This window comes from Petaurus breviceps, unplaced genomic scaffold (genome assembly GCF_028583685.1).
Source record: "Petaurus breviceps papuanus isolate PSGF00001 unplaced genomic scaffold, PetGlider_PUasm1.0 174, whole genome shotgun sequence".
NCBI classification, from domain to species: domain Eukaryota; kingdom Metazoa; phylum Chordata; class Mammalia; order Diprotodontia; family Petauridae; genus Petaurus; species Petaurus breviceps.
Window position 1 is genome coordinate 50,279,441 of NW_027185761.1, and position 17,071 is coordinate 50,296,511.

Here is a 17,071-nt window from a genome sequence, read left to right on the forward strand (position 1 = left end):
AGGGACTGGGTTCGAAATATGGACATGTGCACTTTGTGATCTGAACATCCCAAATGGGGAAGAAGCAGCATTTCATGTCCACATGAGATCTTTTTCTTTCTTTAAACTCTTTGGTCTTATGATTATCTTGGCTTTCTAGTTCTTCCTTAATTACTCTGAAGGTGTCACTGATTTCATTTGAGAAGCTTCGGGTAGGTTCTCTTGCTGTGTAGCTCTGTGCTGTTTCTAGTGCTTTACCTTAATCAATTCGACATGGTATTTTTCAGTCATTTTGGTACCCTTCTTTGCTTTGTTCTTTTTAAACCTTATTCATCTTCTTTAAAAACTTTTCACTTGTATGTGTCGGCCATTTATCTGCTCTTAATCTTAGGCTTTTTGTGGGGATGAGGGGGAAGGAGGAGCCTCGGTCCCTTCAATTAGATCTAATTCAATATTGGATGCCTGATCTATGTAGCAGCACCTTGAGCTAGTTGTTAACCTGACAGACACAAAAATGAAAGCCTTCTTACCCTTATGGACTTTATATTCTACTTGGTTCCCTTTGATCATTTCACTCCTCCATCTTGCATTTATCTTCCCAACCATAATTTTGTATCAAAATAAAGGGCAGAGCCAAGGGAAAGAATGTGGTGGGGGAGAAAAAAATAAATTACCTTATACCCTTTGTGGTTATTTTATTCCTCGACAGCAGTTAGACAGAGACTTAAACAGCACTAATCTTTCCTTTGATGGACATCAGTGGTCTCATCTGCCAATTAAGGAAGTTAGATTGCACCATCTCTTAAGGCCCCCTGCTATCTAGACCCTAGATCAGGGCTGCTCAATCTTTGTCATGCCCTTGACCCCTTGGGAAGTCTGGTGATGCCTTTGGACCCCTTTCTCAGAATTATTCTTAAAGATTCATAAAAGGAAATATATACAAATACAAAGGAAGTTAATTTATGCTGAATATAGTTATAAAAATTTTTTTTTAAGTTTACTGACTCCAGGTTAAGAATTTTGGCCTAGAAGAAGGTAGGATAGCACTAGGGATTTGGTACCGTTGGAGGCAGGAAGAGGAGGAAAAGAGGGACCTCCATTTAACTCTGCCATCTGAGTTTTACCAGAAATGAAAGTAGAAAGGGACTGGGTGCTTTTGGGTTTGGATAATACCCGTTTTGACTTATGTTGGACAGAACCCTAGAGGTTGTCCAACCCAGCCTCCTTATTTTACAGACAAGGAAAGAAATAATTTCATAGGCCATAGATCTATAGCTGGAAGGGGTTTCCCTGGTCATCTAATTCTTTAACCCTTTTATTTTAGATAAATAATAGAGAAACTGAGGCTCACCAAGGTCACCCAGGTAGCGAGGGACAGAACCCAATTGCTCTGATTCCAAATTCAGCTTTCTTTCTGTCATACCACCCACTCTGCTTCCCAGGTTTACAATAGTCATCCTTCCATGTCCCTCCTTCCTCACTCCCCAAACACTCAGAACACCCAGTGTGCCACTGGACGATTTAGACTGGTGCAGTCAGCAGGCCATCTGTATTATTACCATGGAGAAGACGAACTGGGCCGACTGCAGCAAACAGAAAAGGAAGACTCTGTAATGTAAACGTTAACCCAGACAGTATAAAATAGAGAAAACAAGCCAAAAGACCAGCCTCTTGGCCAGCAGCCAAGCTATAGGCTAAAGTGGACTTTCAGGGCTGGTTAGTTTTACTGTAGAATAAATTGTTGCCCTGTAATGTAAATGGAAAATTAATTTGTGTAACTGATCAAAGGTTCAGATCTTTGTGAGACATACCATGAGATAAGATGAAGATTTATGAATGTCCTTCTTAGAGGCATTTGCTTGTGGGGGAGGGGAGCAGGGAGATGAAGGTGGCAGAGAAGAGGGGATCTTTCTGAGGCAGGGAAAGAACCCAAGAAAAATATTGAATTAGAAATACAGGACTGGGTTTATTTAGCTTAAGTTGAGATGCAACATTTCAGCTAGACTGCTAGGGAGATGACATTAAATATGCCCTTTTCCTTCTTAAAAAAAAAGCATCATTATTTAAACATTATTTATTTATTTGGAGGATGGGGGTGGGAAAAGGAGAGGCTGGCTCTGACTTCAGCTTGGAAAAGAAATCTAAAGGAAAGTTAGTTAATGGAGCCAAGCAAGATTTCTTATCAGCTGGTGGTGGTAGGTCTCTGAAATGAGGGCGACAGAATGATTAGGATCCTGTATCTGCCAAACTGGGCTTGTCTTAAGGACAGAGCGGCAGCATGGCATACTGGGACAAAGACTGGATTTTGGAGCTAGAAGACCTGGTATGAAATCCCAGTTCTGATCTAGAGCAAAGACCTTCATTTTCTGTGCCTCCATTTTCTAGGCTGGTACACTCCAAGGGACTGGACTAGATCAATGACCTTATGATACTACCCTCCCCACCCCACCCCCTAAAAGGTAGGGGAAAGGAGGAGTCTGTAGCTCTTAGAGGACCTGTAGCACTGCTCAAGTGAACTTCATTCCATCTGGGCCTTGGCAAAGTCAGGTCTTTGGAGAGCTACTCTAGAACCTTAAGGTAACAGAGCAAAGCTGACATTTTCCAGAAGAAGGGACTTAACTCTTAAGAGAGTTAAATGACTTGCGTGAATTGAATCCAGGTCCTCTATTCTAAAGCAAAAGTTCTTAAGGAAGGAAGATGATCTATAAACTTTTTTTCTTAGTCTTTTGATAACCATATTTCAGTATAATTGGTTTCCTTTACAACCCCATATATTTTATTTTATGTATTTAAAAGCATTATTCCGAAGAAGTGTCCATAGGTTTCACCAAAGTTGGAAGGGAACAGGGTCCATGATACCCCCCAAAAATTATTTCAGATTTTCAGTTCTAGTGTCAATCAATCAAATAGCAATTATTAGGAACTTACTGTGTACTAGCTACCCTACTAGGTGCTGGGATCACAAATAAAAGAATTAAGGGGACTTGCCTGGCCCTAGGGAGCTTATACTCTATTGAATGTATCTGTGAAAACAATTCTTTCCCAACAGCCAGCTGCCATGCTCTGTGTATATCCAGGGAGAAGAAAGTCATGATGCTTCAATTAGTCTTTCAAGCAGCCATGCTTTCCTTGGAGTGGCTTCTCTTGACATACTACCTGGAGACATCACAAGAGTACTTTAGTACAAAAGCTGTCATAGGATTTATTAAACTTGGTATCACTTCGTTTTTCAAAATGCTTTTACACCTATCTGTACCTAGTGATATTTGCACAACAACCTAGTGAGTTAAGTTGAGCAAGTATTCGCCTCCCTGTTGGATCAATGAGAAAGTTCCTCCCAAGTCACTTTCCCTAGTCAGTCAGTTGGTCAACAAGCATTTGTTAAGCACAGAAGTCTCCTGACTGTCCAGTTCTTTGGACTTTTATTTCTTTTTCCCAATTAACAAGCATTTACTCTCTTTCCCTCCCACCCCATCTCTTCCCAAATTGGAAAAAGAAAACCCTTATAACACAGAAGCATAGTCAAACAAAACAAATCTCTCTCAGTAAGTAAACATCATGATTCTTTTGTTAAAAATTTAATTTTATTTTAAAATTAAAAACATTTATTTTTTTCTCACTCCAATTTAAAAGAAAGTCATAGTTAAATCAACAAACAATTATTTACTGCTTGTTGTGTGCAAGGCACTTTACTGAGAGCTAGGGATACAGATGCAAGCTGGAAAAAAGAAAATCCCTGTCCTCAACAGAGAACTTAACGTTAATGGGTATACAGAAAAAGGAGTTGTAAAGGGGTGGTGGCCATGGGAGAGAAAGTCTGGAGGATCTGGAGTAGAACCTGGAGAGGAATGGAGACATGGTTAGCCTAGATGTCCTCCTTAAAATAGAGATTTTGTGGAGGAACCAACCAATCAGAGGGAGACTCTGCAAGAGTGTTGGGTGCTCCCAGGGTGAAGAGATTTCTGTGTTATATTTGAGAAAGTCAAGAGTACAGCCTGGAGAGAAATCAAAGAGAGAAAAGAGAAAAAATAATCCCTGTAATAAATATTCGTTGTCAAGCAAAATAAATTCTTACATTGCCCATGTCCAAATATGTGTGTGTGTGTGTCTCATTCTGTACACCGAGTCCATCGCCTATCTGTGGGGAGAGGGGTAGAATCATAGGGGTGATGGCGTGGATCAGAGTTCTCCAGTCTTTAAACGCTGTTTGTCTTTATAATGTTTCACTAGATATCTTGTTCTCCTGATTCTGCTCACTTCTCTCTGCATCAATCCATACAAGTCTTCCCAGGTTTCTCTGAAACTCTGCCTTTCATAACATTCTATTCCATTCCTATATTATAATTTAGTCAGTCAGTCCCCAGTTAATGGAAACCCATTAGTTTCCAGTTTTTTGCTGCGATCATTTTTGTACATAGGTAACCCTTTCCTGTTTCTTTGGTCTTTTTTGGGTATAGGCCTAATATGGGTTTGTACAGTTTAGTGACAATGCTATTAAAATTCCAGGGAAATCTCAATCCTTTGTGAGAAAATTCTGTGGGATTGTGGCCAGGCCATGAATCTAGTGTAGATGTAAAGGTAGGTTCTGGCTCTGAAATATTTACCAGACCTTCTCTCTCTTGCTCCCTGGGGTCACATCATTGCTAAGTCCAATGAAGGTTTCTGACTGTTTAAACCATGTAGAACATAGTACCACATAACTGGTACACAGGTGTCTTATAAGTATTTTGGATGTCAATGAGTGTCAAGGGGCATTAAAAATAATCCTAGGATATTTTTTCATGCTTATCTAAGATACTATACGTTCTCAAATGTTCTCTCTCTCTCTCCCCCCTCACTCTCACTCTCTCTCTCTCTCTCTCTCTCTGTCTCTCTCTCTCTCTCTCTCTCTCTCTCTCTCTCTCTCTCTCTCTCTCTCCCCCTCCCTCTCTCTATCTCTTCCCCATCTCCCCTCTTCCCTCTCTTCCCTTTTTCCCTTTCCCTCTCTTCTTTCCCTTCTCCCCTCTGATCTGACTTTTCTTTTTTCCACACTCTTCTTGACTTCTTTGGTGTTAAGTCTGATCTGGTGACTCATGGAGTCTAATTGTCCAGCCTAATCCAGCTTGGGGCATAGTGCCTGAGCCTGAACTGCATCCACTCCTTCTGAGTTGTTTGATCCAATTTCCCGAAGCTAAAGTGTGCACAGCAAAGCATAATGGAGAGAGTGCTGGATTTGGAAAGCCTGGATTTCAGCTCTGATTCTTCCTAGCTGTGTCCCACTGGGCAAGTCACGTAACTTGCCTTGCTTCAGTTTCTGTATCAGTCAGATGGGGAGAATGACACCTGTCTTGCCAGGGTTGTGAGGTTCGAATTAAATGCACATGTGAAGCACTTTGCAAAATTAAGACCCTGAAATCTATACAGGGTCAGTTCCTCTTATTATTATAGTGCATAGCAGGCAGCAATGAAGAAGAGAAAGGCCTTTCTGTGCCGCCCCCCTCATACCAGGGGCCACCTGATACTTCCCAAGTAGGTCAGTCAACAGAAGAGGAGAGAGGGAGGCAGAGGGACAAAGCCTAGAAATATCTAAAGTGGCAGAGGTGAGAAGAACATCAAGAAATCATCCCCATCCTTCCCATATTGGCTCTAAACCCCCCTTGTTTTCCTAGGGGCATTGTGTTCTCCTGTCCTGTAAGACTGGGGGTTTTCTTTCACTTGAGGGGCCTCAGTGTTTTCTATCAGATGTTATTTCCTCAGTCCTTTAATCCTGGTGATAGCAAGAAGAACCCCATTTCATGGAGTAGTCATTGAGACCCTGCATGGGCTGGTAGAGTAGGGTGTCAAAACTGGTTTCCTCAAGCGGCAGACCTGTTGTGGGGAGCATATAAAATCTTAGAGTTGAAAGACTCCTGAGAGACTGTATGGTATTGCCCCTCCCTGAAACATGAATCTCTTCCATTGATATGCGAGAAAAGTGGTCAGTCATCTTTTACATGTATAACTTCAGTGATGAGCAGCTCACTACCTTTCAAGGTTATACATTCCATTTTGTTGTTAGGAGGTTCTGCTTTATACGGTGCTTAGGGCTGCTTCTATGTTGAGGGAAATCCTTTCAAACATTGTGCCTGAGAATTGGAGTCTAGGGGGTGAAGCTAGGGAGATGGGGAGGGGCTTTTGCCCCATAGAATTCCTGGTTTGGGATAGTGTGCCATCTGAAGTGATTTGGAAGGAATTCTGCCTTCTAAATGTAGGTCACATTTATTGTTTCAATAATGATACCTTACATTTATAAAGTACTATTTAATTTTCAAAGCACACGACCATTTCTCTCATTATACTCAGATTTTCTTATTTTATTAGTTCTTTGTGAGGTTCACTAGCAAGGTATTTTGGGCCCCATTTTATAGATATGGAAACTGAAGTTTGGAAAAAAGAGAGAGAGAGAGAGAGAGAGAGAGAGACAGAGAGAGAGAGACAGAGAGAGAGACAGAGAGACAGAGACAGAGAGACAGAGACAGAGAGAAAGAAACATCCTTTAATGAGAGGAGGGCTGGTCCAGCTTGGGCAAGCCTATGTGATCTCCCAGCCTCAGCTCCTTCATCCATCAAAGAAAGACAAGATACATGTGCTAAAGTCAGGGGGCCTGGGTTCCAGTTCTGCCTCTGACATCTGTGTGGCTTTTGGTAAGTCACCTAATCTCCCTGGGCCTCAGTTCATTCATCTGTTACATGAGAGTTTTGTTGAGATCCCTTGGCCATGGGCACTCTGCTGGGGAGTGGTGAGCCAGGTGGCGTGCCTTTCTGCCCATCGGGCTTTCCCCTCCTTTTTACCATAGTGATCTGCTTCTCATGTATGTCTCCCAGTTGGCTGGGCTCCTAGCATCTCTCCTTCCCATGCCCACTTCAGCTATATTCTGTTGAGTGCTAAGGTATCCTTTGCCAAGATCCAGCTCCAAAGCAGGATTTTGACTTCATGCTCTGAGTGCCATTTAAGGACAATGGTATGCAGCTCTTGGGTGATGAGTCAGAAGCTGGCTACCACATTCTTTGTGGAGCGAGACGCTTGACGCGAGTTGCCCCCTTTGCCAGCTGCACTGGAGAAGGGGCTGTAAAAAATTCACAAAAGAAGTAGGAGCTGGTGTTCACATGGGCCAGTTGCTTCGTCTTATGGGTTCCTGTCATTGTATTGTGTCCACTCACCAATGTCACCTTGGGCAGAAAAAAAAATAAACAATGTGTTCAAAATTCCTGAACTGTCATTGAATCAATAAGGCCCCATTTGGGGGAAAGGATATATAGCTTATGATGGTCTATCCCAAATATTATGAACTGTCAGTTAGCCAGATGGTCTTAAAGATCATCCTGCCTTTCCCCCCAACTTTGGTATCCCAAAGGCAGTGTTTCTCAAGGCCCCTAAGTGTTGGGGTATCTAGAAGACCCCTGGAATTTGGAAGTGGCTGAAAACATCTCCCTTCCTTAGTTGTTGGGGCCTCTTGATGGTTTTAGTTTTTTTTTTCTGTTCTATGTTAGAGTTAATTTTACAAGCTCTTCTAAAGGGAAGTGCATTTCTAGTGCATAATTAAAGCTCTCCTGCTGCCTAATTTGGGACTGGAGTTTCTCGTTCTGATGCCTATAATTTGCCCTTTGTTTGTGAATTTTGGCATCACGCTTGGACTCCCAGGACCATTTTCTGAGCAAGATGGTGGCAAGAAGCACATCTCCAAAGAGGGATGGAATCCATCCAGAGAAACCTCCAGCCTGAGAGTGTCAAATAGTGAACACAGCTTGGAATGGGAAGGGACCTCGTTAGCTATCAAACCAACCCATCTCTGAGTGAGAATCTTCCCTGTATCATCTCTGTTTGCAGAAGGGAAATCTGATTGTAAAGTCAGATGGCCAGCATCAGACACAAAAGCACTGATCTTTAGCAATATACTAAGGTCATTAGTGGGCATCTAGGTGATAGAGTGCCAGGCCTGGAGTCAGGAAGATGAGCCTTCTGGAGTTCAAATCTGGCTTTCGACATGTCTTAGCTGTGTGACCCTTGACCTGCTTTGCCTCAGTTTCTTCATCTGTAAAATGAGCTAGAGAAGGAGATGGCAAACCACTCTAGTATCTTTGCCAAGAAGACCCCAGGTGGGGTCCCAGAGAGTCAGACACAGCAGAAATAATTCAACAAGAACAGCAGCAAAGTCGTTAGTAAAGTCTTATCCCCTTAGAGCTGGTGAAATGTAATCAGTGCAGGTTGAATTGTTGAGTTTGCCATTTTGGAAATATTGAGATACCACAAAATCATAGACTAGGAGTGAGAAGAAATCTCAAAGGTCATCAAGCCTAAACCCTTCATTTTACAGGTGAAGGAACAGAGCAGTATGACTTTACTAAGGTATGTTAGCATAACAGAACTTCAGCGTTGGAAAGCTTCTCCATGGCCATCCAGTCAGACCCATACTTGAAAAAGAGTCCCCTTTAGGACACACCCAACAAGAGGTACTTAACTTTTGCTGGAAGATCTCCAATGATAGGGGACCCCCCCTCCTTCCTGACACATCCCATTTCCCTTTGGGGTAGCTCAAATTCTTAGGAAGGTTTTCTCAGTGGTAAATCTAAATTTGCCTTAAAATCTTACCCTCATTGCTCCTACTCTTGACCTTTGGGGGCTAAACCCTCTTCTATAATAGCCCTTAAAGACTGTTATCAGCCTCTTCTCCAAGCAAAACACCCCAGCTTCTTTTATCTGATCCTAACAAGAGCTCATGGCCCTGTATAGCATCCTGCTTGCCCTGGTATGTTAGGAAGTGACCATCAGGTACTATGGGACAAGTGGAGATTTGAATACAGGTCCTCAGCTTCTCAATCCTGCGGTTTCCACAGTACCCTCCCCCCGCCCCCAACATACTAAGCCATTTGCAGTCTACCTCCAATGGTCATTTGGAGTGAAATGACTTGATGAGAAAGCTGGCACAGAGGAAATATGGGGAAGTTCACTTAACAATTTGAATGTCATTTACCTGTTTTTCCTGGCGGAAAAACTCACCATATCAAGCTCGTACTGTTGATAGGAGGCCTTCTAACTGTTCAGTTTTTGCATCACTTCCTAGGGTAATCCAGGTCACCAATGAGAGAAATAGGAGGGAGGCCTCAGGTGGGAGGACCTTCATGGAGAATGGGAGGGAAGGAAGGAAAGGAGGGAGGGAAGAAGGAAGGGCGGGAGGAAGGAAATTAAAAACCATATGGGCCTGCTTCTTAAACTAGAAGGGTAAAAAGTCTAGGGTTGCTAGTTCTCAGAACAACTTAACATGGAGAGAATTCAGGCATCCACTTGCTGTTTAATGAAAATTAGTAATTACAAGAAGCTGCTACATCAAGTGGCATATTTTCTTTGTCTTAGATAAAGCCGATATTTGCCAGGATATCATGTGGTTTTAATGATATTTTCAAGGATATTTGTAGCAATAAACAAGTTTAGTTCATTGCTGCTTTAAAAACAACAACAAGGGGTGGCCAGGTGGCTCAGCGAGTAAGAGCACCGGCCCCAGAGTCGGGATGACCTGGATCAAATCCTGGGCTCAGATACTCAGCACCACACTCAGAGATAACTGGCCGTGTAACCTTGAGCAAGTTACTTAACCCCAATTGCTTTTAAAAATAAATAAATAAAAATAAAAACAACAACAATCTTCTCCTGGAAGGGGTAGGGGAAGACAGGAGTAGCATTTGCTTTTTAATTTGCACAATCCTCTCATGTTCCAGGTTCTTTCCCATTTGACTCAATAGGCTTAACAGAGGAAAATAAATAAGAGGGTTGGGGTTTTGGGGGTGGAGCGTGAGGCGTGAGGCTCATTTAAAATTTAGTGAATAAGAATATTTTGTCTAATAGAATATTGCAAATGCATGAAATATGTTCCAAAGCACCACAGATTCATACTCACAAGACCTCAGAGTTGGCAGGACCTCTGAGGTTATCTAGTCCAGGCAGTACCTAACGGAGAATCTCCTTCACAACATTCCCAACAAGTGCTCATTCACATTCAGTCTTTTCTTAAACACCTCCAGTCACAGGGAACTCAGTCACTGTCTCCTGAAACCTCCCATTCCACTTCAGGATTGCTCTGATTTTTAGAAAAAGCTTTCTGTCTGAGCCAGAATCTGACTTTTTATAGCTTCCCTCTGCTGTTCTTAGTCCTTTCCTTTGGGACCAAGTAGAACAAGTCTCTTCCCCTTTTTTCATCATGGTCCTTTAAATACTTAATGGTAGCCATCAGCCCCCTAAGTCTTCTCTTCTCCTGACTCAACGTCCTTGGCTCCTTTATCTGAGCATCTTAGACCATGAATTTCAGGCCCTTCACCATCCTTTGCCTTCCCACCTACCAACTTCCTCTGTCCAGGTCCTACCAAGCCTCAGGGGCTTCAGGTATGGACCAGGCTTGTTTGCTGTTAAAGGACCAACCTCATTAAGTACTTAGAGATTCTCCATGAGATTGATTTTGACTTCTGGAGTCTCAGCAGCTCTTAAAAGCCATCTGCCAAATTGCAGAGATACCACTGTTGGCATCAGTAAAGGAACTAACACCCATGCCAACAAGGCCATGGAGCCCTGAAATATTCAAGTTAATGACTGTCAGATGGAAATTCTTCTTCTTACATGGCTGTTCTGGTATTGTGTAGACCCAACTGTTGTGTCACCTTGTACAAATTCCTTTACTCTTTCTGTGTTTGGCATTTATAAGGGAGAAATGGTCATCATATAATAAATCTGATTGGATCTGAGAAAGCCATTGTGGTACGGTTCAAAGCATCAGAGGCCCTGGGTTCCGATTCCTTTTCTTTCCCTGTTAGTGACTTTGGGGCAATTACATAACTCTTTGTGCCTCTGTTTCCTCATCTGTAAAGTGAGGGGGTTGAACATGAGGGCCTCTACTCCCCCTTCCAGAGCTAAACCTATGATCCTTTGATCCCATGACCTCAAAAAAATCTCCATGTTTAGCCCCCAGACTTCACATGGCTTAATGTAAACATAGACACCGAACTAGCAATTATCTACCTCTTTGTACCTAGGACTGATTTTTACATCTCTATTTCTGTCTTCCTTTCTCCCTTACCCTTTCTTTCTCTGTCTCATACGCTATCACCACTTCCTGAAAATGCTCTCTAGACCATGGGTCTTTTTCTTGGTGGTGCTGATTGGTTGTGAATTAACTTTTTAGAGACACTTCTGAGACTGACAATATTCCTTGCGATAAATGGACTTCTTAGGGTGTCAGGTATAGCAAACGGGAGGGACTTCAAGACGTCTTTCTGACCATCCTCTTGCATCTCTGTTTCACTACAGAAGTTCCACATCCTAGCATCGACTGTCCAAAATTCATTCTTTTGGGATTTGATCAGAACTTCCTCTTATTTTCCTACTTGGACATGGAGAAGGGCATTTTGGGGTCTTCATCCCAAAATCTTTTTAGCTGTTGAGAGAGAATAAAGTTGCTAGCCCTTCACCTTCCCTCCTCTAAGCTAACTAGCCCTGATTCCTGTAACCTTTTTTCATAATCTGCTATTCAGGTGCTTACTAATACAGAATGTAGTAGGAGGATTATTTGCCAACCCTTGCATGTGATGCTTTAACATACACCTGTGTAATTTGAGTCTTCCACTCCTCATCTTTTTTTAACCATAGTTCTGGCCTTTTGATTCATCTGTATAGGTGCCTGTGATCCCTGGGTCTTTTAATGCTACATTTGTGCCTCAGTGGTCCTTCCTTGTCTTCATGCTACCTTCCTCACCTGGAATGTCCTCTCTGTCTTCCTATCTTCATTTATATGAATCCTGTCTGTCCTTCAAGGCCCGGCTCACATGTCATCATCTCTGTGAAACCTTCAGCTACTCACTCTAAAAGTAAACTCTCCTTCCTCTGAGACTGTAGTATCTTTAACCTCTCATGGCACCATTTATGTATTGCCTGTATATGTTCTGTTTCCCTTTTTGTTGTTAAGTTGTTTCAGTCTTGTCTGACTGACCCTTCATGACTCCATTTGGGGCTTTCTTGGCAAAGATACTAGAGTGGTTTGCCTTTTCCTTCTCCAGTTCATTTGACAGATGAGGAAACTGAGGTGAACAGGCTTAAATGACTTGCCAGGGTCACATGGCTAGTGTCTGAAGCCAGATTTGAGCTCAGGTACTCCTGACTCCAGGGCCAGTACCCTGTCCACTGCTCCACCTTCTGTTTCCCCTACCATGTTGTTACGTTCCATAAGGTCAGCAATGGCTGTTCCTTATACATCTTTGTATCTTCATGATACCTTGTACCTAGTAGACACTCAACATATGATCATCCTGTGTTTAAACACCAGTAGATCCATGATCTCATCGATATGGATACTTCCCTCAATGATACAGACTGATAACCTCATGGTTACCCTATGTATAATTTTTGTCTCCCACAGATCTGTTTCAGTGGTGGATCTGTCCAGTGTGCTGTGAGCCTTTGTCTTACATTTATGTTGTTTGGTTTTTATCTCTAAGTCTGTTCTCTCCTCTAATTATATTGTTTGGTTTTATTTCAGAAGTCTTTGATTTGTCTCTCAGCAGATTCATAGCAGTTACACACACACAAACACACACACACACATACATGCATCCTTATTTTTCCCCCTTCCCCAGTTTGTCAAAGTTATTTAGAATTCTGTTCCTATCATCCAAGTTGTTAGCAGTTAGCCCGACTTAAAGTATCAGCTTTGAATCTGATAAACATATTTTCTTCCTTTGGCCATTACCAACTGTCTGGAACAGTATGAACTCCAGGATGAGAGCGGTTGCCACAAGGAAATGTTGACAAAGGGATTTTGACCTTAATAATGTGAGTTGTTATGCAAAGGATCATCTGACTCTTTTCTCATATAGCTGAGTGTACAATCATGGAGTCTGAAGGGATTTCAGGAAGTCATCTTGATTTTCCCCTTGCTTCTCATTAGAACTGACTCTAGTTCATCAAAGAACCTTTACATTTCCTCTCTTCCCAAAAAAGAGACTAAAGAGAAAAGAATACGCCCACACAGGTACATCCTACCAAGCTTGAAAGGTTTGAACTATTATTGATCAGTCATCCTGGGGGCAACTAGAAGTTAACCACCAGCAAGGGAAGCTTTTTGGCCATATAAACTTATTACATTGACTACTACTAATAATAATTTTACATAGTGATATAAAATTTTCAAAGTAATAATATTAGTTCATTGAAGTCTCCCCAAAACCTTGAGAAGTTGGTACCACAGGTATTATCATGCCCATTTTGTAGATGAGAAGGGTGAGGTTCCAAAGGGTTGTGTCAGAGGTAGGATTGAAACCCAAGTCATCCTAACTTCAAGTTTAGCACACTATCTATGACCCCACGTTGGCTCTCCAAATGTCTGCTGAGGTTTCTTCATGTCACACTCTGAATCTGGACAGGGAATGCCCACAGTGATGGATTCATGGATCCTTTAGATAACGTAGCATGAATGGCCATTGGGTTAGCTCTTTTACCTCTACAGACAAGACCTCTTTATACTATCCCTAACACATGGTGATTCTTCTCATTCTTAAAAATTTCTAAAGGCATATCTATAACAATCTTTATTTTGTTTACATATTTATATGTTTATATACACACATATAAATATGTCTGTTTGTAAAGAGTTTAGCATCTTATATTGTTCAAGGTGCTTAGAGACACATTATCTTACCCTAATAAGTTTATAATGTAGCTAGGGTAGATTCTATGACATCAGTTTTACTGCTGAGGAAATTCGAGTAAATTCATCAGGGTTTTTGATCCAGAAGGAATCTTGAGGACCATCTTGTCCAAGCCCTTTATTTTAAAGACGAGGCGACTGAGGATGAGACATATTAATTAACTTGCCCAAAGTATCCCAGCTCCTAAGTGTCAGAGGCAGACTTTGAACCGAGGTCTTCGGATTGAAAATCCAGAGTTCTCTTGCTTGTTCTTTGCTATGACTTGCCCAGCGTTAAGTACTCAGTTGTTAGTGATCTGTGTTCCACCACTCCAGTGGTCCACCAGTGACCTGAAGAAGTAACATTTGTCATTGAGGTAGATAAGATAACAAAGGTCATTCTTTCACCACCACCCCCAAGATCTGAGTTATGTGAGCAATAACAGTTAAAGTAATGCATTACTCATCTTCTTATATTGTTATAGTCTATTTCTGTGAGTGAAAAGTTATTCCAGGTCCAAATATGAAAGGGCTTCTGTGAACTCGAGAGAAATTATTAAAGCATTCTTAATACAATTACATATAACAAAAGACATAATTTAACTTCCCCACATGGAACAAAAAAAGTCATTTGAAGCATCAGAGACTCCAGCTGTAGGGGGAGAGATGCTCATCATGCCAGGTTCTACAGGATTGAGAGGACGGCCAAGTGGCTGAATGGATTTGGGGCCCCTTGGGGACATTTCTGTGCATGAGAGAACATACTCAGTTTCCCTGCCTTCCATGTCTACCCCCAAATGAGTTTAATCATATTCATAAACTCTTTAGTGTGTTAAAATCCTTGAAGGTTCAAAACCCTTCATCTGTGGAATGAAAAAATAATAGTAGCCCACATACCCCGCCCCAAATGGCCCCAGCTTTGGTGTCTGCCATTCATTTTTGGAGAGGAGGAGGCTGGCACATCTTCCCCCTCCCCCCCCCCAAACCCCTCAGCTGCTTTTCAGATAGAGGTAAAGGGAAAGCAGGGGGAGAGGCAACTCAAGCAAACATTTACTCCCCTCAAAGGACTGATGAACCTAAGTAAAAGTTAATGGGGGGGGGGGGAGGGCGAAGAACGACCAAGTTCTTTTACTGGTCAACAGTTTATTAAATGTTGGAACAGTAATTCTGCTCTTGCAGGGCTAGACTGAGAGGCAGGCACTTAATCCAAAACAGCCACTCAGGGTGGTCAGCGTGCCCAGATCTGATCGCCTCCTCCAACGAGAAAAAACAGCATCTTTTTAAATGTCCCATTTTTTTAAACAGCTGGAGGGGGGGGCGGGGTGAACCGAGGCAGCCAAGCTACTCAGAGCAAAAACCGCTAAGCCAGTTGAGAGGATTTCTCTCCTCTGCCCTGCCTGAGGGATTATTGATTTGGGAGAGAAGCCTGATTTCCATGTAAATAAATTACGGAGGGCTGGGCTGGGGGGAGCAGAATCCACTGTCCAGATGCAGCGCCTCTGACTTGCTGACATCACGGCCTCATTAGCATGCAGGGGATGGGAGCACTGCAACAGCAATGTTTCTCGCTCAGCGAGCTCCGGAGCTGACAATTATTTTGCGAGGAGCTTACGTGGATCCTCGTTAAACGTCTCGGGCTCGTCGAGCGGAGTGGCTGCATCCTCGCTGCCTCCTAGGGTCAGCCAGTGAAGCCTGGAGCGGGCAGGGAAGGGAAGGGAAGGGGAAGCGGGGGCTGCCCGATTCGCTTGGCTTTGCTTGGAAGAGGGCACGGTGGTGAAGGAGGAACCCCCATGGAGCTGGAATTCTGAGGCAGGCGGCTGAAGCTCCCGAGCCCCGCGCGAGTGAGGCTTAGGCCGGCCGGCCGGCCGGCACCGCACGTCTGCTGCTGCCCCATTTCTCGGAAGCCGCATTCCACTTTATACGTGTGGCTTCGGAGGGCTCGGGCAGAAGCCTGCTGCTGTTCCTGGTTCCAGATCGGGAAACGATCCTAGGAAGGGCCAACAAGATGCTTCATTGCGATGTAGTCTGCTTTGCTTTCTTGGGAGTCAGACAACAGAGGAAAGTGAACTGTTGCAACTGACCAGCGCAGGGGAGACTCTGGACAACTTGGCCGGCATCCTCCCCCTCCCTGGAGGCAAGTATGAGCTGCTCTCCTGGCCAAGTTGGAGCCAGTGCCCGTTTCTGAGAAGGAGAAATAGGCTTCTTGCAGATGGGTGTTTTGGTAGGAGCCCGAAGTATGACATAGCACTTGCTTGTAGCGCTGGTCTGGTGCCTTTCTTTCCCCACTTTCTACTCTTCTTAGCTTCAGGCGGAAAAGGTTAATTGTTAAAATTGTGTGTCCTCGCTGCAGGAAGCCCTCCCGAAATCAAAAGCTTAAGCCCTGCTGCTTAAGAGGGAGGATTGCTTTAGAAGGAAGATGATCCTAGCTCAGCTATCTAATGTGACTACACAGGCAGCGCTGTTTAAGGTCTGGACAGCTGAATTCATTAAGTGTTCTCAGTGTGAACTTCCAGGGCAAGGATTCTGTTTGCCTCCTTCAGGCTGGTTTTTCAGCTGATACCTTAGTCTTAGATACGGTGAACGCAGCTCCCAAATATGCCTGCCAGTCTGGTAGAAATGAACGCCTCTGTCGTTAGCTACATGTTTCCATGGTGGTGTTTTCACAGTCAGTTCTTCTGGTCGGTTTTTTCCCTCTTTTCAGACCTTACTAACAGAGGGTTACACCTAACTCTGATTCTGAGCTACCTACTCGGTCACACCAAAATAGCCGAAAACCTATGTTTTGTGGTACTGAGCATAGCTAGAGGCCAAGGAACCCTTTGGGAAATTGTAAACGATCGGTGCCGAGCTGGGTCCTCCCAGTAGATGTGGTTTGCCCCAGATACTGGGCCATCCTTAACAAGGCAGCTCTGCTTTTGGATAACTTAGCCTGCCCAGGTTTTCATTTCCCTAGTGAGAGAGGTTTTTATTTTTTTTTCCTTTGGTAATATTGCCAGCGCTTCAGTGACCACAGCCAGGGTGAAGATTTTAGGGTGCCTGTCATGGATGGATCCTTTATATAAACAACCACAGGCTGGCTCTCTAGTGGGTGAGACAGGGATGGGCTTTGCTCTTTCATCTGTTTCCTGGGTCTGTTTTTAAACTGTCTTTGCCACACTTCACTATGAAGCCGGTTGGCTTCCTTGCTGGAGGCAGAATAAGCTCATTCCACCGCTGATTGCTTTCACAGATGGGTCAGTAATAGTGCTCCCAAGGGATCAGGAGTAAGTCACAACTTTGGAATAATGACCATATTTTGGAAATTCAGATGTCCTCGGATGCTTGGAAATGGATTGCCTTTCCATTGAATGCTCTCCTCATGTACATAGATAGATAGATAGATAGATAGATAGATAGATAGATAGATAGATA

At 43.2% G+C, this 17,071-nt stretch overlaps 1 protein-coding gene across 5 annotated transcripts in view; it reads left to right on the forward strand.

Annotated features, from left to right (window-relative positions):
- The window catches only part of PRICKLE2 (prickle planar cell polarity protein 2), a 351,792-nt gene that overhangs the window by 204,906 nt on the left and 129,815 nt on the right, over window positions 1–17,071 (forward strand). Inside the window, exon 1 of one of the 5 annotated variants that reach the window (XM_069084182.1) lies at window positions 15,080–15,798. The exons of the other annotated variants lie outside the window; for them this stretch is intronic. The gene's annotated coding sequence lies outside the window, so the exon portion shown is untranslated. Of the gene's footprint in view, window positions 1–15,079; window positions 15,799–17,071 lie in introns of those variants that run through there. 5 annotated transcript variants of the gene reach the window in all.